The 20,562-nt window shown below is 59.6% G+C and overlaps 1 protein-coding gene across 6 annotated transcripts in view; it reads right to left on the bottom strand.

The window, feature by feature from the left end:
• The window catches only part of RBFOX3 (RNA binding fox-1 homolog 3), a 136,589-nt gene that overhangs the window by 97,590 nt on the left and 18,437 nt on the right, over positions 1–20,562 (bottom strand). Inside the window, exon 1 of one of the 6 annotated variants that reach the window (XM_039716128.1) lies at positions 6,738–6,921. The exons of the other annotated variants lie outside the window; for them this stretch is intronic. The gene's annotated coding sequence lies outside the window, so the exon portion shown is untranslated. Of the gene's footprint in view, positions 1–6,737; positions 6,922–20,562 lie in introns of those variants that run through there. 6 annotated transcript variants of the gene reach the window in all.

The raw sequence follows: 20,562 nt of genomic DNA, 5'->3' as shown, positions 1-20,562 counted from the left end.
CTCCCAGCCCCTGCGGCTTGCCTGGCTCAAGGCACACGGCCACAACCCACCTCTGTCAGTGTCTTACATCATGGCCATCATCACAGAAACAGGCTGATCTCACACCCCACCTGGGCTGCCCCGTGCCCACATCTGTCACCTCCCAGCGCTGCACTGGGGACAGCTCATGTTGGGACTCATTGAACCCCCTGCCTCCACTGGCTCCCGGACAGCGAGGCCCTGCCAGCCAAACCACAGTGAGCTGGCACTCAGGGCACGGGCCCCTGCTCCCAGTGCCTCCCCCCACCCTTCCAGCAGCCCCAGTGCCTCCTGTGCCCCAGGGCAGCTTTGTGTCACACAGTGGGAGCATCCAGGCTGTGCTGGTGCCCAGCAGTGTGTGACCGTGGCACATTTCATGTCACCAGTGTCACCAACAGAGCAGCCTCCTTCCCCACCTGCTCCAGAAAAAAGCCCTGGGACAGCCCAGGCTGGGCTTTACCACATCAAAGAGCTCAAGCAGGAGCCTTTTCCAGGGTGGGCAGAGGGACAAGGCTCCAAACCCCAGGACGGCGCTGGGGGAAGGCCACGGCTGCTCCAAATGTAGATGTTTAATTCTCAACACTGGCAGCTGCACTCAAGGCAGGAGAGGCAGGGAAGCCATGCACAGGGGTAACCATGGCAACTTCACGGAAGTTAAATAAAAACTTCTTTAAAAAAAGCTAACGAGGTCCCTGAATCATGCTTTATCAGCTGTGTTGCTATAAAGATCGAGATCCAGCCAGCTCAGGATTCCTAATTACTCCTGCAATATACTGGAGAGAGCTTTATTTAAAAAAAAAAAAAAAGAAAAAGGCTATGCACGGAACAATTTGGGCCTCTCCTCTCATGGATTTGCACAGTCCGTGAAGCACCTTCCCAGATGGATCTGCTGCTGGGAGCCTCCCCGGGCAGCCCCCGCCTGCCTGTGGCTCGGGGGGCTCTGGGGGCTGCACCCCAAGCCCTGTTTTGTGGAGGGGACACGGGGAGAGCCTCACCAGTGCTGCTGCCACCTCCTGCTCTGCCCCACCACAGCCAGCCCACGCACCCGCCCGGGGCTGTGTCCTGCATCTGGGTCCTGCAGCAGGGGCTGCCCACGGCCCCTGGGCACCGGGGGTGTTCTCCAGCATCATCCACCCCCCCGCGTGCTCAACACCTGCACACGGAGCCCTGCAGCCCCGAGCCTGCCAGAGGGACTGAGGCAGCAGGGCAGTGACACCGTGACCTCCCAGATCACCATCCCAGGGCCAGAGAGCAGCCAGAGCAGTGTCCACCCCCAGCAGCTCCCATCCCTGCAGTGCAGAGCTGCCGTCACTGCCCACCAGCCAAAGCACGGCCTCTGAGAGCTCCCTAAACCCTTTTCCCAGCTAAACAGGCTCTTGGACAAGCCCAGTAAGCCCTGGAGAGTGAACAGACCCTCCCAGCTCACGGACAGACTGTGCTGGAGCGCACCCACAACCCAAGAGCACTCACCCATCAGTGCTGGCCCCAGCAGTGTTTGGGGCAGCTCCACTAAACCCCGTTTCCATCAGCCACAGCACCAAAGGCTGCTGGAGCACCTGCCAGAGCCAAAGGTTTGTCAGCAGTGATCAGGGACCTCCCAAACCCACAGGACAGCAGTGCCATCACCCCCAGCTCCCCGCTCCTGCCCCCACACTGTCTGATCCCCAAAGAACCCAGGGGTGCCGAGAGCTCCCAAGAGCTGGGCACAAACTCCTAAACTGCCACACTCAGCCAAAGGATGCCAGGTTCTCTGCTAAGGAGAGGGTTGCACCATGAGCAGATTTAAAGGGTTATTTGAGTCTTTATTTTTCACAGCTTATGGTGAGAGTAAGTGAATTATAAGTATTATTTACTATATTTTAAAACCCATTTAATTTAAGCTGATTCTGAATGGAAATTAGAATCCAATTAAAATGTGGGGGGAAAGTCAGCGTTTTGAAGCAGATTATTAAGCAAAGCTACATTAAACATGTTGGAAGCATAAATATTGGGGAACAAGTTCTATATTTACAAGAGGATTTATTCAGCTAAGGAAGTATCATCCATGGCCCAGGAACTGAGGAACCCGTTATCAAGGTCAAGATTTTATCAGCAGGTCTCAGATTCTCACATCTGTGTTTCACCCAGAGCTTGATTAAGAGTTTAGAAGCCTGGAAAACTCTCCCTTTTGCTCCGGCTCCTGCTTTAGAATTAATTGTTTATTGATCCAACAGGAGGAAAATATTCTCTCTTGCTGCAGAGGAGCTGCCTGGAGCTGAGCCTGTTGTCAAAAGCTATTTTATCACTTCCATAAATTCCAGCTGTGGTGACTTCCTTACTTCAATCGCCCTGTTTCTCCAGACACACTCACAGATCCCTGCGGTAACTCTGGCAGATTACAGCTCCCAGGCCACTGCCAGATTCCCACTTCAGGAACCCCCAAACCCACCAGAGTGCCCAGAGGGAGCAGCAGTGGCTCCATTCAAAACCCACCAGTCCAGGTTCTCTCACTAATGGAAATCCCATTTTACCCCCACCTCTGCCTGGGCAGTGCTGAGAGGGGCACAGTGGCCCAGGCAGGAGAGGAAGGAACCTGCTGGGCCTTGGAAATTCCCATCCTCATCCTCATCCCAGCATCTCACACCTCCCACAGAAGCACCAGCCCAGATTCCAGAAGAGCCTTTTTTTACATTTCCCCCCCCAGGTAGAAAAGCATCCTAAAGGAGAAATGTGGGCAATCTGGCAGGGTCCATGGGAGCGTGCACTTCCTTCCACCTCTGGGAAAACCAACAGCAAAACACTGGGAGAAACCAGCTTTTCCCAGCAAGGAAACCCTCTGGATCCCCTTCCTCCCACTCAGGATCTGTCCTCTCAGCCCCGGAACCTCCCAGGTGACAAGGATGGCAGGAGGAGGGGACACATGCACAGTGGGCAATGGAACAGGAAAAGGGATCCTGTGCTCCTGTGCATGTTTCTGCCTGTTGGAAATGCAATCTGGTGTCGTTGGGAAGAGACAAGGATGCCTGGAGCATCTGCGTGCGAGCGGAGCGAAGGGGAGAGCTGCCTTCAGACTGGTTCATCAGAGGTTCAGAACAACTGCAATCTCAGTAACTAACAAAATGACAGACTTTGCTTCTCATCTGGTACCCCAGCCTGTCAATTAATCTGCAGGAACACACAGCCCAAAATACCTCAAACAATTCCAGCAGAAAGCGCTGGAACAGCACCAACAGCAGCCGCTGCCTGTACAGCGAGAGCAGGGAGGGAGGAGAAGCTGCTGTCAGCAGCACGGAGCACCCCGGGCAGGGATGGAGCAGCCCCGGCCCGGGCAGGGATGGAGCAGCCCCACAGAAGAGCTCTCGACCAGCAGCAGCTCCATGGTGATGCCCAAGCAGCTCCAGGCTCCACACAGCTGCAGCTCCACGACTGCAGCACCTCCAGCACAATCCCCTCCACCTTGCCCTGACTCAAAGCTCCCCCCCAGCTCCCCTTTCTCTCCACGGCCCTTGGAAAGGAGCAGATCTGCCATAAGGACTCATTATCCACTGAGCTCTCACCCCGTAAGGCTGTAAATTAAAAGAGAACTCAAATAAATTACGGAACTTCCCTCATGCCTTTTATTATCTCAATAACCTTCAGAGGGATTTATCCACCGTCAGCTGAGCAGCTGAGAGCTGGGCCGACAAACTAATTCAAGAAATGCACAGCTGAAAACCTTCACACACCGAAGGAGGAATCTGGCCCAAGCTGCTGGAGAGGGCACCGAGGGGACCCTCACCCCCAGTGCCTGAACACCGCTGGCTCAAGCCCCACGAATGCACTCCCCCTCCAGCTGGGGAGATTCCCCTCAGCCACGGTGGCAAAACTGTCCCATCCTGGGTGGCAAAGAGGAATCCTGCAGGGCAGGGTGGCAAAGCAGCAGCAGCTGCATGGAGGGACAAGCTCTGCCACCAGCGCAGGCTGCCCAGCCATCCCAGAGCCTGGGATGGCATCCTGGTAATTCAGAACGACATGTTCTAGTGCTGGGAGATGGAGAAGCAGCGGAACTGGGAAAGGGAAAATGCCCAGCCCTTGTCACAGAGGGGCTGCGTGAGCGTGGAGCGTATGGAGTGCACACAGCTGGCCCAGGCTGGGGAGAAAGGCTGCCAGAGGTGGTTTTCCAAAGGGAGCATCACAGAGAGCAAGGGCTGGTATCCTAAAACATCCTAAAACCTCCCAGGCTGCCCAGGAGCAGCAGGAAAGGACAGGAGAGGCACTGCCACAGCCCTGTCACCAAGCACAGGGTGCCCAGGAGAGAGGCCAGCCTCGCACCCAGCGGGCTCCCAGGGAAGTGCCCGTCACCCATGGCTCCTTCAGCACCTCAGTCCTGCAGTGTCTGTCCCCACACGGTGCCCAGAGTGCCAGGGAGGAGCAGGAGCTGCCCCTGCCAGGCTGGGGCTTCCCAGCCCCTCCGTCCCCAAAAGCAACCAGCAGAGGTTCACACGCTGCTGCGGCTGTGTGCCCTGTGCCGTGCCAAACAACCACACAGACCACTCCAAAGGAGGTGGGGGACAGTAAAAATTCTTCAGGATTTTCTGTGAAACAACAAACAGAGCCTCAGCACCTCTCCCCAGAGCCAGGAATGAGCTACGACCAACAGCCAGGTCCAGGCAGCCCTGCCAGCCCCAGCCACTGCAATCAGCCCTCCCTGAAAATTATCAACTCCAGGCTCTTTCTCCATCTGTTATCCAGAAAAAACAGCCTTAATTTCTTGCTTTGTGAGGGTTTATCAAGCCTCAACCATTTTAGCCTGAAAACAGGAAGCTGTTTGGGAAGCAGAGTGCCTTCATCTCTGCACTGTACCCAGCACAGCCAGGCCTCCAGCTCGGGCTATGACCAGATTGCAAACAGCACTGGGCAGCAGGATGCACCCCCAAAACACTGAGAGCTGAACCACAAGCCCTGGACATCCCAGAGAACGATGGGCACATTAAATGAACAGGGCAGTCACCAATGGTGATCTATGCCCACCCTGGGCTGTGCCCCCCAGGACACAACGCAGCAGCCAGAGCTGCCCTGCCCCAGTGCCAGGCATCTCTGGAGGCAGTGAGCGAGTGCCAAAGCTTCACCAAAAGCAGCCGAGAATAGCTGGGATTGTTAATGTCACGCTCACTGGAGTGAGAAGCTGAGAAATCCCTGCTCCCCCCATCCCTCCGCCTGCACACACGAGCGCTGCCAACGCCTTGCCAGGCTGCTCCCCCCCAAAGGATGGGCCCGTGCCCCAGCTCCGGGCACTGCCCGAGCAGGGCCTGCCCCACACCGCGGCTGCTCGCTCCAGGCGTGCCCTGCGCCTTCGGGGGTGACGCTGCAAGGGATGCTGTGAGCACTGAGCACGGTACAGCTCCTGGCACGCACACCTCCAGGGACCAGGAAAACGGCTGCAGAATGGCACCGGGCACTTCCACAGGGACAGCGGCGCCGGGGGGTCACACACACCACACACAAACCCCGGGCGACCCCCGAAGGGCCTGCGCCACGCACCCGCCCCTCCCGGCGCCTGAGCCCTGCACAGGGAGCCCGTCCTGCAAGGAAATTCCTGGAGACAGGCAGGAATTCAGGAGAAGAACAGCGCAGGGAAAGCTGCCTCGCCTGCCTGGCTCGGCCCCACAACTGACCCAGGACCCTCTCCTTCTCCTCCTTTCTCCAGACTCCACCTCACCCAACTTTTTCCTACAAATTACCTTCACCTAGAGGCTGTGATGACAATCCGCGCCAGGTTATTGCGAGCAGCCCTCCCTAATTAAGGGGCATTACGAATCCTCAACACAAACTTAATGGGGCCCCCGGCACATCGCGCGCTGCCCCCTTGACCGGGCCGGCTTAGCCACGAACCCTCACGGGCTCCTCATCGCCGCCGCGGAACCGCATCCCGGAGCGCAGCGGGGACCGCCCGGTGCCGGGGTGGACGCGGCCGCCCCGGCCTCCCCCGCTCCGCCGGGAGCCGCCAGCCTTCCCCTGGGATGCGCTCCGCCAGCGCCGCCCCGGGGCTGCCGCCGTGCCTCCCGGTGCGGCTCCCGGTGGGCATCCCTGCCCAGAGCCGCCCCGGCGGAACTTCGCCGCCCCCTCCCGCCGCCCCCCCCGCTCCCCTCCCGGACGGGGGTGCGACGGTGCCGCCGCCGCCCCCGGTAACTCACGCGCTCAGACGTCCCCGCNCCCCGGCCCCGCCCCGCGGCTGCCGCCCCCCGCCCGGCGTCCCCTCCCTCGCTCCCTCCCTCTGCGGGGACACCCGAGCGGGATGGGGGCGTCGGGACCCTCTGCTCCCCCCGCACCGCGCCCGGCGGCCGCTCCGCACACGCTGCCGCCGCTGCCGGGTTTTGGCCGTTTTTCCCCCAAAAACGAGCCTCCAGCAGCGGCCCCGGCACGGAGCGAGCTGCCCCGGGGCTTCCTCCCATTCCCTCCCCGTCCTCGGCAGCACCGGGCGCCGCGGCCCCGCGGGTGGTGAGGAGCAAAGACCCCCGGACAAGCCGGAGCAGGGACACCGATTCCATCGCTGTGCATCCACCGGGACGCTGGGTGGGATCCCCGGCACTGAGCGGGATGCCCAGGCTCGCGTCAGCCCCGGCAGGACGGCAGGGGGAAGGGGATTTCCAGTCCTCGCTGAAAACACCGGGAAACGCGCGGCAGCGCCGGGAGCCCACAGGATGTGGGTTTGGAGCATCCCCCAGACTCACTAAAGCTCCGTGCATGTCTCAGCCCCTTACCCTTTCTTCACTTTCAATCACATCTAAGGATCTCTGGGCAGCGATCCGGGCATTCCCACCGCAGCTGGAAGCTTCCCGGGGTGTTATGCAAGAGCAGACCTCTGGCATTCACGGCTCTCGCTCTCCGGCTGCTCATCTCCTCCCCTGGGAAGGCGGCGGAGCGGCGCAGACCTGCGCTATCGGGCCGAGCCGAGCCCGGCTGTCAGCGCTCCTGCTCTGCCCTTTCCTGGGCTCGCTGCCGGGAGCTTCCAGCCCGGAAAGAGCCGGGAGCCGCTGTGGCAGCAGGTCCCTCTCAGTGGGCAGCCAAGCCCCCCATGTCCCACCGGCCTAGGGGATGTCACCGCTGTGACAGTGACCTGCTCCTGCTGCTGCTCCTGGATGGGGCTCAGCACTTTTTCCCGGCTCAAACGATTTATTTGTGGTTCCCAATAGTTAAGACTGTGTTGAAGCTCCCCGAGCTCTATTTCCTAAGAAATATCTGGAATATCTACAGCCTGCCTTAGCAAGATGCTATCTCCTATGACTTTAGCACAGGGTGGTCATCTCTGACTGTCTCAGGCTCCTGCAGAGCCCCCCAAACCAGGCACTGCTCCCCCTCCCCTCACTGCTCTGGAGAAAACCATCAGGGTTATGAGGAGCCAGCACGTGAGTGAGGACCGTGAACACACGGGCTGCACCTCACCCATCCCCACATCTATTTTGTATGATCCACGGGTGTATTTTTAGCCCTCGGGGCCGCGGCAGCCCTTGTTCTCCGACAAAGGCAGCCAGGCCCGCTCCTGGCTCTGTCCCGCTGTGCCGCTTCCTCACGCTTCACTGAGGCTGAAGATGCTTTAGGCAGCAGATTTGGAGAACGAGGAGCTGGGAACGCGGAGAGCTCAGCTCTGCAAAGCCTTCCCCGCACGCCGAGCGGGTCCCGGCTGGCTGACATCCACCCGCTCTGGAAGCGCAGCCCGGCTCCCTCTCGGGGGGCGCAGCGGGAGCGGCCGGAGCGGGCTCGGGGCCGGCACTGCTGAGCAGCCGCCGGAACGGAACGGGCCCGAGCCCGGCACCGGCACACCGGGCGGGGAACCACCCGGGAGGAACCCTCCGGGGAACCTGCCCGGGGATCTCCGGGAGGGCGAGCGGAGGAGTGTCCTCCCCGGCCGTGGGAGAGGAGGAGGAGGAGGAGCAGGCGGGGGATAATGGCTGAGGATGCACGGAGCGGCAGCGGAGGGAAGAGCAGCCGTTGGAAACAGCGCAAGGCAACAAACCCCTGCAAGGCTGTTTGTGAACCGCGGGAACAAGTATTACTCTGGGAAAAAGATGGTTTTCCTTTTTTCTTAGCCGATTTCACAGCCTATTTGCCATCAGGGCCTTCATTTGGAGGCAGTCAGAGCTACTCAAATTACTGCTGCTGGGATTTGTTTTATCTTTAAGGAAGACGAGGTTTTCCTCAGAGCTATGGCTGGAGCACAGAGATGACAAGACCCAGCGTGGCTCCATCTGGGTTTTCCCCTGAACACAGCTGCTGGAATGTGGAGCCCCAGCTCTGGGGATCCCCTCAGGCCCCAGGGCTGAGCACCGTGCCCCAGTCAGGGCACTGCCAGGCAGCCAGTCCTGGAATCTCCTCCACAAGGCACTGGAGGCCACTCAGCACCAGGGAGAGACTCGAGACAATGAGGAAACAGCCCCACATCCTCCCCCAGGGCCCTCAGGAACCCTCAGCTTTGAGGTGCCCAAAGGGTGTCCAGCCCCTCCTCATGACTCTGCCCTCAAAGGGGAGGTTTGCAGCGTGTTCAGCTCTGGCACAGCCCTGGCAGCTCGAGCCTGGACCTGCCAAGAGCTTCACCCGCCAGTGCCTGTCCCACCAGCGGGCTGGGGGGCACGGTGCCAGCTGGAGCTCTCCCCAGAGAGCTGCCAGAGCAGCGGGTACCTGCACCACCCCTGACCGCAGCAGGGAAGGTAGGATGACATTTCAGGACCCGGGGTTGTTATTTTGGCAAGTGTCAGATGCCCTGACCCAAAAAACCCAAAGCGGAACGTGCAATCCCAGCGAGGCACTGAGCAGACACACTCAGACTGCAAAGCACCGTGGGAGGAGCAGGGAGAGCCATGCTGATGGGTTCTGCAATAATGCTTTTTTAAATATAATTTCCGATAGATTTTATAGCTAAGTTATGTAACATAATGAGCAAATCCACAATGCAATTGTCACTGCACATTAACAGTGAAATCCTGAGCCTCTATTACACTAACAAACTTATTAAATCAGTGAACATTGCGCTGCATCAGTCAATTATTGAAACAATGCCAAGATTGGGAGAACAATCTGATATCCATTACAGGGAGCAGGAGCAGGGATGTGACCGGGGCTGCCCGCAGCGCGGCGTGCTTTAGAGCATTCCGCGGATTTCGGCATCGATGGCCACCTCACCTGCCGGCATTCCGCAGCTGCTTCCCTGCTCCAGGCAGGCAGGAGCCCAGAGCCAGCCCTGCGCTCGCACCCCAGTCCCTGCTGAGAGCAGGACAGGGTGAGGAAACGCCGCTGGTCCCAGCGCGGGGATTGCCCTGATGCCGGGCGATGGGGGCTGAAATCGCCCTGCAAAGAGGCCAAGCCCGTGGCAAAGCGAGGGGCACAGGCGGCGGGTGCTGCCCGGCACTCGGACACCGCTGTCCCCCCCCGGCACCGCCTCGGGCCCCAGCGCTGCGCTGATCCCCCCCAAAGCCTCATCCCTGGCTGCCCACCCCGAGCCCCTTCCCGAAGCAGCCCTGGAGCATCAGGGAGCAGCAGTGGGTCCGGAATGCCGGGATCCTCGCTGTGCCTCTCCAGGGAGCCGGCATCAGCCTGTGCCCGCAGCAGAGCTCGGGCTCAGCTCATCCCTGCCTCCAGGACTGCAGCACCCACTGCCACACAGGCTTCCCGGGCAGGGCACTGCTCCAGCGCCAGCACGGGGCACCAAAAGGCTGGCAGGGGTTTGGCCCTGCAGACCCCCAGCTCTCAATCCCCCTCGACCCTGTGAAATCCCATCAGCACCAATGTGACATCCTCAGGAGCCTGTTAAACGTGAAATAAGGTGAGCTTGGGGGAACCTGCGAAGATGTCCATGCAAACACCTCAGCAGAGTGTGCCTTGCACCTCGGTGAAGTGATTTGACACAGCACTAATTATGCAAATTAATCATCAGTAAATTAGATCCTTGGTTATTTATTTATTTTGCATTCTGAGCCACAGCCCAGCAGGAGCAGCACCCGGAGAGAGGAGCAGCTCCGTTCTGGCTGGGAAGGAATGTTTGGTAACATGTTGCATGATCTGGCCTCCCCACATTCCTTCTCAGATGAAATTTGGAATTGATTTGCTGGTATCACACCGCTCCCAGCCCTCAATATGTCATGGCAGCTAATGAACCGTGCCAGAGACACATTTATAACCCACTATTAGCTGCTTCCATTGCAAAGAGATTTTTTTTTCCCTCTTTGCTCTGATGTTCTAAAACTTGTAAAAACAAACCAAACACCACAGAAAAAAACCTCAATCACCAGAACCACCACAGCAAACATGTCTCCTGAAAGTGAACTCTTGTGTGACTCCCATCTTCCCTCCTGGAACCAGCTCTCAGGCTATAAAAAATGCCCTGGACCATCACCCAAAACACCCCTGATTTTGCCCCAGGTTCCTTCCCAGCCCCTGCTCCCTCCAGGCAGAGCAGAGAGCAAGGGGCTCCCACGGCAGCAGCTGGAGCTGGGATCTCGCTCCAGAGGAGCAGGGAGGTGACGCTGGGGACAGAACTGGCAAGGCCCAGGAAGGCAGCGGCATTCCCCTTCACTCATCCACGCCTCACGGTGGCAGCGACAACTCTATCGGGGGAACAGGAGCTAATTAAATTTACCGGGATCATTGAAGAGGAAATTATTTAATATTCTGCAAGGAATTTAATATCTGAAAGCACCAACGGCCCCGTTCCATCAGAGATCTGTTCCTCCCAAACACTCACCGTCACTTCTGGAGGCAGGGGCCGCCAGGGACAGGACGCTGCCGCGGGATCCGCGCTGCCAGAGCCAGGCAGAAACAAACAGCAGAGAGCCACGGCTGCTCCCCACGGAGCAGCAGCTCTGCCACCCGGGGAGAGCAGCCTCCCGAGGGTGCTGCTGCCTGCTCTGAGGGAGGATCCTCCCATTACCCTGCACCGTGTACTCCACACGGAGCTGCTGCTGCATCCCGAGGGGCCCTGGGCTGGTGAGCGGGCACTGCCACCCGTGCCATGTGAACAGCCAAATGGTGCCGATTCTGAGCCCCTGGTTTGCTCCTCCATCCACAGAGGAGCCTGGATTGGGCACACCAGCATCCAGGGAGAGGAGAATTTCACCACAGGGAACCTTCACCTTGGCTGTGCGTGCCTGTGGTGCTGCTCACCTGGATCAGCCCTGCTCGAGGATCCCAGCACTGAGTGTTCCCACTGCAGGGTGTGCAGGGTGTGCCATTCCCCAGTGCGGCTGCTGCAGGTCCCCTGTGACTGTCCCAGGGATGGGCACACACCCCTTGGCACAAAACCAGCATCTCTTTGGTGGAGCAAGAGCCACCAGGGCTGGGCTCCCCCCAGGACGTGCCAGCCTTGTGCTGGAGACCCCCAGCTCCAGCCCCTCTGCTTCACTGCTTCCCTCTCTCTGCCCTGGTAATGTCTCTTTCCTCTCACACACACAGAAGCCATGATAAGCAGCAATAATTTTGCTTCTGTATTTGTGTCACCAAAACTTCCAGCTAATTCCTGTAGCTGCCAGCATGGAGGCACTAATACCTCTGTGAAAGACAAAGCAATTATTTCTAAACATAGCTTGTTCCTTGCATTGTCACCACCTGAACCACCCAACCCCTGGGCTGCTGTTAGCATCTTCCTCTAACTAGCAGGGGAGAAACAAAAAATGATGTCCCCTTGGCACAAAACCAGCATCTCTTTGGTGGAGCAAGAGCCACCAGGGCTGGGCTCCCCCCAGGACGTGCCAGCCTTGTGCTGGAGACCCCCAGCTCCAGCCCCTCTGCTTCACTGCTTCCCTCTCTCTGCCCTGGTAATGTCTCTTTCCTCTCACACACACAGAAGCCATGATAAGCAGCAATAATTTTGCTTCTGTATTTGTGTCACCAAAACTTCCAGCTAATTCCTGTAGCTGCCAGCATGGAGGCACTAATACCTCTGTGAAAGACAAAGCAATTATTTCTAAACATAGCTTGTTCCTTGCATTGTCACCACCTGAACCACCCAACCCCTGGGCTGCTGTTAGCATCTTCCTCTAACTAGCAGGGGAGAAACAAAAAGGACGTTTTTCCCCAAAAACATCTCCCTGGTGACAGACACCCCACTCCTGACCCAGACGGAGGCACACTCGCTGCGCTCCAGTGTCTCCAGCTGGATGGAGACACCGCGTCTGCCGCAGGACCCTCTGCAGCATCAGACCTTGTTATGCTGTGGGTCTGCTCTCAAGACATTAAAATGAGCCATAAAACGACAAGTGAAGTGAAATAAGGGATGGAAGCAGCAGGGAGAATGTAAATGGTGCCACTGGCACAAGCACGGCACCCGCCAAGCCCCTGCCACTCAGCCCCCAGGAGGGGACACAGCTCGTGCACGGCCATCCTGGGGGTCCCTGCCCTCCCTCAGGTGCCCACCCTGTGGAGCTGTAGGGGTTCAGAGCCTTGAACAAGACACGGTGCCCCCAGAGCCGTGGGCAGCCCCTGCCCAGGCGGGCACAGCGGGCACGGGGAGGGGGAAGAGCTGCAGAGCAGGAGCAGGCTCAGGCTCCCCACCAAGGGCTGAGTGGAGGCGGCTCCTGGAGGCAGCAGGAACACCTGGGTGACCTACATAGCACCACTCACGGAACATTTCCAGCGCTTTCCAACGCTTGAGCATGCAGAGCCTCCTGGCACCAGCTGGTCACGATTCCCTGCCTCCTTCCCTCCCGGCCCTCCGAGGGGTTTATGGGAACAGGCAGAGGCTGAGCAGGGGGAACAGGAGCTGCTCTCCTGCACTGGGCGTTTGGGCAGACGCTCAGCAGCGTCCCAGATGCTCACACAGCTCCCAGAGCGAGGGCCTCACAGCCCTGGGTGGGCACTGGGCTCCTGCTTTGGCTGCTTCCCATTCCAGCCTGGTGACATCCTCCTCATCCCGCCCTGCCCAGGGCTGCCCAGGCACCTCCATCCCCAGCACGGGACAGTGTCAGGGGTGCTCCCAGCCACCCACACCAGGAGCTGGTCCCAGGCAATGGAATTGGCTCCGGGTGTGTTTCACCTGCAGCTCCCAGGGGAGGGAGCCTGGAGCACCCCTGAGCCGAGGAACAGGGAGCAGCTCCCTGGGAACTGCCCTTAAAAATGTTTCCAGCACACTTCATAGTCAACCTGCGGTACCACCTCCAGTAATTAACCGCTACATTTTAATTAAACATTGATTAGCAACTAATTAGTCTAATGATTAGTCACCTGAAGGAGACAAAGCAAAATACTGGGGCTGCCAAGATAGGAGTCGGAGAAGGCAAATGATGAAAGATGAGAGGCAGCTGAAATTCCTCCTCTGCTTCCCTCTGGGCCAAATACTTCCTCACGGTTTGGTCCTTCACAGATGAAGCTTTGAGGTGAATTTTTCTAATTGTGGCAATTCTGTCAGAACCTCAAGCGAGTGGTGGGAAGGAGACTGAGTTATTCCATCTTTCCCATCAGATCTCAGACTGTTAATGTGGCTAAAGAGCCTCTCCCAGCCCGAGGAGACTGAGACTGTCACTGCAACAAAGTCAAGGGAGTCTTTTGTGCCTTCAGTCCTGCAGCATCCCAAGGAGATCCCTGTGGAGAGCAGAAGCCCCCAGGTCCAGCACCGCATCCCCTGCCTGGGGGTCACCCCTCAGACCCCCCAGCAGTGCTGCTCCCGGTCACACCCGGGCTGCTGTGCCCTGCCTGTGGCCACTGCACCCCTCAGACCCCTCAGACCCCCCAGCAGTGCTGCTCCCGGTCACAGCCGGGCTGCCGTGCCCTGCCTGTGGCCACTGCACCCCTCAGACCCCTCAGACCCCCCAGCAGTGCTGCTCCCGGTCACAGCCGGGCTGCCGTGCCCTGCCGGTCACAGCCGGGCTGCCGTGCCCTGCCCACGGAGGCGCTCCCAGCACTCCCTCCCCTCCCCACAGCAGCGCCCCTGCCACAGGACGTGCAGGGCTCTGTCAGAGCCAGCCCGGCACCCCCGGGCTTTGGGGCAGAGGAGCAGAGTGCCAGGGCAGGGCAGAGCCCTCGGTGGCAGCCGGCAGGGCACGGCACTGCCCCCACGGCTCCCTCCCCTCGAGGGATCCGGGCTGGGGAGCCGCGGGTCCCCGCAGGCTGCGAGCTCCGCCGAGCCCCCCGCAGCACACCAGCTCACCCCGAGAGCCCTCCCGGCACGGCCCGGCATGGCCCGGCACTCACGGGAGCGGAGAGCCGGGCCAGGGCTCGCCTTCAGCCCCGTGCCCTGCACGGGCTCGCTCGGGGCTGCTCCTGCCCCCCGCTCGTTCAGCGGAGCGGTGCTGGAGGAGATGTTTATTATTTCACTGGTCCCTTCTGTGAGATAATCCTGTTTACCTGCATCACTTATGCCTCAGAAAATCACTCTGGGTGAGGGTAATGAAAGCGCTCCCAGCCGCGCTCCCTCCTCCGGGCCGGCTCCTCTCCCCAGCACCCCCGGATTCTGCAGCCCCTGCCCTCCCTCCCTCTCTCCTTCCTTCCTTCCCTCCCTCCCTCCCTCCCTCCCCCTTCCCCGAGTGTCTTCGCCCTCCTGCAAGTCTGAGTCTCGTCGGGCCTCTCATGCTGCCCCTGCTCATTTCCAGCTCCTCTCGGGGTTTTACGGGAAGGTGAAGCAGTAACGCTGGGGCGCTGAGCCAAGCCCTCACCGGGCCGGACCCACCTGGGCACGGCCGGGAGGCGCTGCCTGAGAAGCCCATCGGCACCTCTCCCCCTGCTCAGGCACAGGGCAACCCCCCAGGGAGGTCAGAGGCTGGCAGGATGGGGTGGGCCGGGCTCACAGGGAATAATTCCGCTCAGGAGCCACGCATCTGCAGCCCAGCCCGGCCAGCAGGAGCAGGGCCGGAGCCCCCGAGCCCAGCAGGGACCCGCGCCGGGGTGCGAGAAGGGTTAAACCAGACCCTCAGGCCGTGCCTCCGCTGGCAGGGCCGAGGGACATCGATCCTCACACATCTCCTCACGCCGGGATCGGTACAATCAACGGGGTCGGGCCGGGGGGAGGCAGCTGAGTGGGTACTGACACCTTCCTCCCCCTCCTCCTCCTCGTGCTGGGAATGGCCCCCGCCGGGGAGCCCCCGGAGCTCCTTGCAGAGGAGCCTCCCCGTCCCCTCGAGGTGGGTACTGACACCTTCCTCCCCCTCCTCCTCCTCGTGCTGGGAATGGCCCCCGCCGGGGAGCCCCCGGAGCTCCTGCAGCCTGCTGGGGCTGCCTCGGCTCTCCCTGCAGAGGAGCCTCCCCGTCCCCTCGAGGCGAAGGCAGAGCAGCAGCAGCGGGCAGGGGCTGGGCTGTCTGCAGGCACTGCTGGGCACGGCCACCCTGCGGACTGGGACACCCGGCAGCGGCCAGGCGATGTCCAGGCACGCTGGGACGAGCCCCAGGCGATGTCCAGGCACGCTGGGACGAGCCCCAGGCGATGTCCAGGCACGCTGGGACGAGCCCCTGCCCTCCCTGTCCTGCCCAGGCTGAGCCAGCTCCCCCGCTCCCACCCTGCAGCCCCATCCAGCTGCAGGCGCCGGGCTCTGGCAGCAGGAGGGGCAGCGGCTGTTTCATGCTTCTACAAAGCAATCTGCTCCTTGGGCTCCTCTGTTCCTCCCTCTTATGCAACTGCACAAAATGTAGAGGAAAACAATCCCCTGGATGCTAATTTATCTGAGGAGCTCGAGCAGCTTTGCACAAGGCAGCAGTTTCAGCAGGAAAAAAACACAAAGGAAAGAGCCATGTCTGAAAGGCTGCTCCTGAAATGTGCCCTGCCTTCTGGGATCCTGCCCTGCCCAGCTCCCACGGGGGTCTCTGCCCACATTTCTGCTTCCTGCATCCCTCCCTGCTACCTGCCTGCATCCATCCCTGCATCCCTGCCTGCATCCATCCCTGCCTGCATCCCTGCCTCCTGCTGCCTCCTGCTGCCTCCTGCATCCATCCCTGCCCCACGTCCCCCTCCCTGCCTGCTGGGCAGGGCTCTGCTCACGCCCTCCGAGGCTGGGGCTGGAGGGATCCAGGACCAAGCCACGCAGCTGCCCCGGGGCTCGGGTGCCCCGAGGTGCCCAGGGATGCAGCCAGCCCAGCCTCTGCACTGCTGCCAGCCTGGCACGGGGCTGCCACTCACCTGGGGCACCTCGGGGTACCTGCACTGCCCCGGGCAGGGCAGCAGCGCTGGGGACAGCTGGGCCGTGCCCCGACACTGCCCCACACACAGCTCCTCCCCACCAGGCACTGCTGGCATGGGGGCCTCTGGCAATTACAGCTTTCCTGGTGCAAACCAAGGATTTGAGAGCAGCCGAGGCAAGGCATTGATTTCTTGCTTTGCTTTAAGTGCAGCTAATGTAATAGGTAATTTATTTAAATTGATAGCACGGAGAGAAACTTGGTTTTTCTCTCCTCTGAAAGGATTCCACGGCGTTGGGTGACCCAGGTGAGCTGCAGAGCTGGGCTGAGGGCCCTGACACCTCCCAACAGCAGCCTGGACCAGCTTGTCATATTTTTCAACTCATTACAGCCATTCTAGCAAACAGCCACTATGGATTTTTTGTTACAACAGCTCTTTCTGCTAGTTGTGTGTGAGCTGGTACCTGCCTTAAGCACTTACAGTAAAGCTTTCCCCCCAGGAAGGGGTCAGGGACCCCCAGAACCCCCCAGCTGAGCAGGGAGAGGGGATGAGGGGTCCCCCTGTGCAGGCAGCCCAGCCCAGGGACCCATCCTGTCACTGGAGCCCTTCTGGGACGTGCCCTGGGATGCTCAGAGCCCCTGGCCATGGGCACAGCAGGCACTGGAGGGAGGGGAGGGGAGGGAGCTCCCCTGGATGTGAGTGTGGCCCTGACACCTCTGGGAATCACCCTTAGTGCTCCCCACAGGATCCCTGTGCTGCTGGGTCCTACAATGACTGCAGGAATGAGGAAACGCTGCAATTCTGTCAGGAAATGCTGTAATTCTGTGAGGAAACGCTGCAATTCTGTCAGGAAACGCTGCAATTCTGTGAGGAAATGCTGCAATTCTGTCAGGAAATTATGCAATTCTGTGAGGAAATGCAATTCTGTCAGGAAATGCTGCAATTCTGTGAGGAAATGCTGTAATTCTGTGCCCAGCCCTTCTGACCCATCCTGAGGAGGATCTGCAATTCTGTGAGGAAATGCTGCAATTCTGTGCCCAGCTCTTCTGACCCATCCTGAGGAGGATCTGCCCCGTGCCCCAGGCAGGGCTGTGGGCACACATCCTGCCGAGCCCAGGGGAGTGGCAGGGCTCTGGCAGGGCTGCTCCTTCCCTCCGGTGCCCAGGGAGCCCTGCGAGCTGAGTGTGACACCCAGCCAGAGGCACAACCGGGCGCTGAGCTGGGCTGCTCGGCACCTCCAGCACCGCATCCCCCGCGATCCCGGAGCCTCCCCAGCCCGGGTCCCGGCCGGGGCAGCCCTGGCTCCCTGCCGGCGGCAGGATCGCAGCTGATGCTGCTCAGCTCTCCCGCCCTGCAGGCGATGCCGCTGCTGCCGCTGCGGCTGCACCGAGCTCGCTGGGAGCATCAGAAATGCAACTTGTTGCCTATTTCCCAGAGTAATTAATTTCATCTGTATTGAACAAATGACATAATTTGAGGGTTTCTGGGTTATGGATTAAGTAAAGACCAGATGAGAGCATCCTCATTGGCTCGGAGATTAATTAACAGTGTGAAGTGACCTGAAGCGAGCTCTCTCCTCTCCTCTCCTCTCCCGTGGCTGCTGCAGTTTCAATCCAGCTGCCCTGCCCTGTCCTGCCGCGGCAAGCAGCACTGCCATCCATCGGGGAGGGGAGCTCCAGCCAGCCCTGCTTCCCCACCAGGGCACTGGGGGAATGGCAAGGAATAAAGCCACACTCCCTGCTTCCTCCTCAAGGCTTCCTGCTCCCCTGCCTGGCTGAGCACGCCATGACCCATCCCCTCCATGCCCAGATTCATCCCCTCCATGCCCAGATCCATCCCATCCATGCCCAGATCCATCCCATCCCCCCCATGCCCAGATCCATCCCATCCATGACCAGGTCCATCCCATCCCCACCATGCCCAGATCCATCCCATCCCCACCATGCCCAGATTCATCCCCTCCATGCCCAGATCCATCCCCCCATGCCCAGATCCATCCATCCATGCCCAGATCCATCTCCCCTCTCCTGCTCCATCTCCTCCTCCTGGGGCACAGTCTCAGGCCTAAGATCTCCCCACACAGGGGGGTCCAGCTCCAGCTCCACTGACGATGTTCTGTGTGGGGGCAGGGAAACGGGGCTTGGTGCAGTTTTATCCACGAGCCAGGCTTTTATTTAATGTGCCTTACAACGCAGGATCTTTGATCCAGAGCAGCACCTAATTAATTATTTTCCCTTCTTCTGCACCATCCCCTCACCAAGCTCTGAGGCCCCAAACGGAAAAGCTCCCTTCCAATGACTCTGCATAATGAGATGGATTTGGACTCCAGCAAATTTGCTCAGTTTTATGGAGTATTATATGAAAATGCTGTGAAATTAAGTTCTGTCTTTGCTATCACGCCACGGCCATCAGAGCGCTTTTATGTGCAGTGCTGAGACTCAAAGATGGGAAGGGGAGTCCTTGCCTGAGTAATGTGGAGACCAGGGAGAGGGAGGAGCCGTGCAATGAGGATGACACGGTGCAGGGTTACACTGGGAGATAATGAAGCAAACAAGAAAGAGATGCAGATGAAGAGGGCTGCAAGCAAAGAACCTGGAACTGGAGCGGCAGGCAGGAGGCTGGGGAGGATGGGGAGGACAGGAGGGCTTCCTTCTTCCTGTTTTCCCTCGTAAAGTGCTCCAGGAGCCACACTCATGACATGAGAAGGCAAATGACACTGTCCTGGGGGACACAGAAGGCTCCCCAAGGGGACCTGACTCTTGCCCAGCACACCTCTGTGTGGCCTTTCTCCTCCTCCCCAGCAGCTCCTCTCCTGAGCCAGCTCCTTCACTGCCTGCTGATCCCTTCCTGTTCTTTCTCTCTCCTCATCTCCTCCACCCCCAGCCTTCCGCCCCCTCCTCTTCTCATCAGCCCTGCTCCCCTGCATCTACCCCAGAGTGAGCTATTTTCTCCCTTGGCAACTTTATAACCCGTCTCCTTGCCTGACAGCAATTAAGTAGATGCTTCACTTCCAATCCCATGGCCCATAAACATTGGGAAAAGAAAATGCTTTAAAGAAGCAAACAATCAGATCTGCACAGAGATGTACACACACGTGTGCAGAGAGAAGGGGACAAACGGGGGACACAGGGAGAAGCTGGGGGGGACAGCTGAGCCCCTGCTTTGTGCACAGTCTGGAGACCTCACACGGGCTGCAGCCCCCAAGAAGCACAGCAGAGGGGAGAGATCTCTCTAATGCATGGCAAGGAGAGGCACCATCCATCCCTACAGCCCCCATGCCCAGGGCTGCCTTTCTCACTGCTCCCCCTCGCAGCTCCAGCACCCACAGAGAAATAAAATGGCCAAAATATACACCAAAAAATAAATATTAAAAAAAAAAAAAAGAGGCAGCTCACTCTCCCCCACTGTGATGGATGGGATTTTTTGGTGCCTGACAGGTCCTGAGCCTCTGGGGACCAGCACTGATAAATCACACCCTTCAGTTCGCTGAGAACATCTTCACTTGCCCAGCCTGGCCAGCTGCTGACACGGCACAGCACGGCTCTGGTACGGCCCTGGCACGGCTCTGGCACGGCTCTGGCACGGCCCTGGCACGGCTCTGGCACGGCTCTGGCACGGCCCTGGCACGGCCCTGGCACGGCCCTGGCACGGCCCTGGCATGGCTCTGGCACGGCCCTGGCACGGCCCTGGCATGGCTCTGGCACGGCCCTGGCACGGCTCTGGCACGGCTCTGGCACGGCTCTGGCACGGCCCCGGGGCTCCCTGATGCCTGGACAAGCGGAGCGCTGTCCCGGGAGCGCCGGGCCGTGCCGGGACGTGCTCCCGGGGCATTCCCGAGATCGCCGGAGCCGCCCCGGCCATGCCCGGGCTCGGCAGCCACCGGCCGGGGCTGGGCAACACCAGCACGGAGGCAAACACAGCCCGGCCAGAGTGAGCTCCGCCCCGAGGAGCTGAAGCACAAATTTAGGAGAAAGCAGCAACCAGTTAGCAAGAGAGTACAAAATCCAGAGATTACTGAAAAGCTCTGGACATGGCTGCGAATCCAAGGGCTGCAACAGCATCTCCAAGCGATTAAGAGAAAAATCAAGATGTAGACAGAAGTAGATTGGCCATAGGTGAAAAATAGCTCAATTATTTCTAGTGCCAGAACCACAGAAGGACACTTCCCTCTGCTCCGGATCCACAACCTCCCAGTAATTAGCACAGCCCGCAGAGAGAAAAATGCTCCGAGCTCCAGGAGGAGCCCCAGTGAGAAACCCAAGGAGCCACCCACACCCGAGTGTGCCGTGTGAGCGGGACAGCACCAGCCCCAGCCGGCACGGATCCGGGCGGGATGGGATGGGATGGGATGGGATGGGATGGGATGGGATAATGGGATGGGATGGGATGGGATGGGATGGGATGGGATGGGATGGGATGGGATGGGATAATGGGATGGGATGGGATGGGATGGGGCCAGCTCAGAGGCGCGTTTTGCCCTCTGGCAGAGCAGTCAG

The sequence above is a fragment of the Passer montanus genome, unplaced genomic scaffold, assembly GCF_014805655.1.
Source record: "Passer montanus isolate IOZ18808 unplaced genomic scaffold, ASM1480565v1 scaffold35, whole genome shotgun sequence".
Lineage (NCBI taxonomy): Eukaryota > Metazoa > Chordata > Aves > Passeriformes > Passeridae > Passer > Passer montanus.
This window is presented reverse-complemented; position numbering and strand designations above follow the sequence as displayed.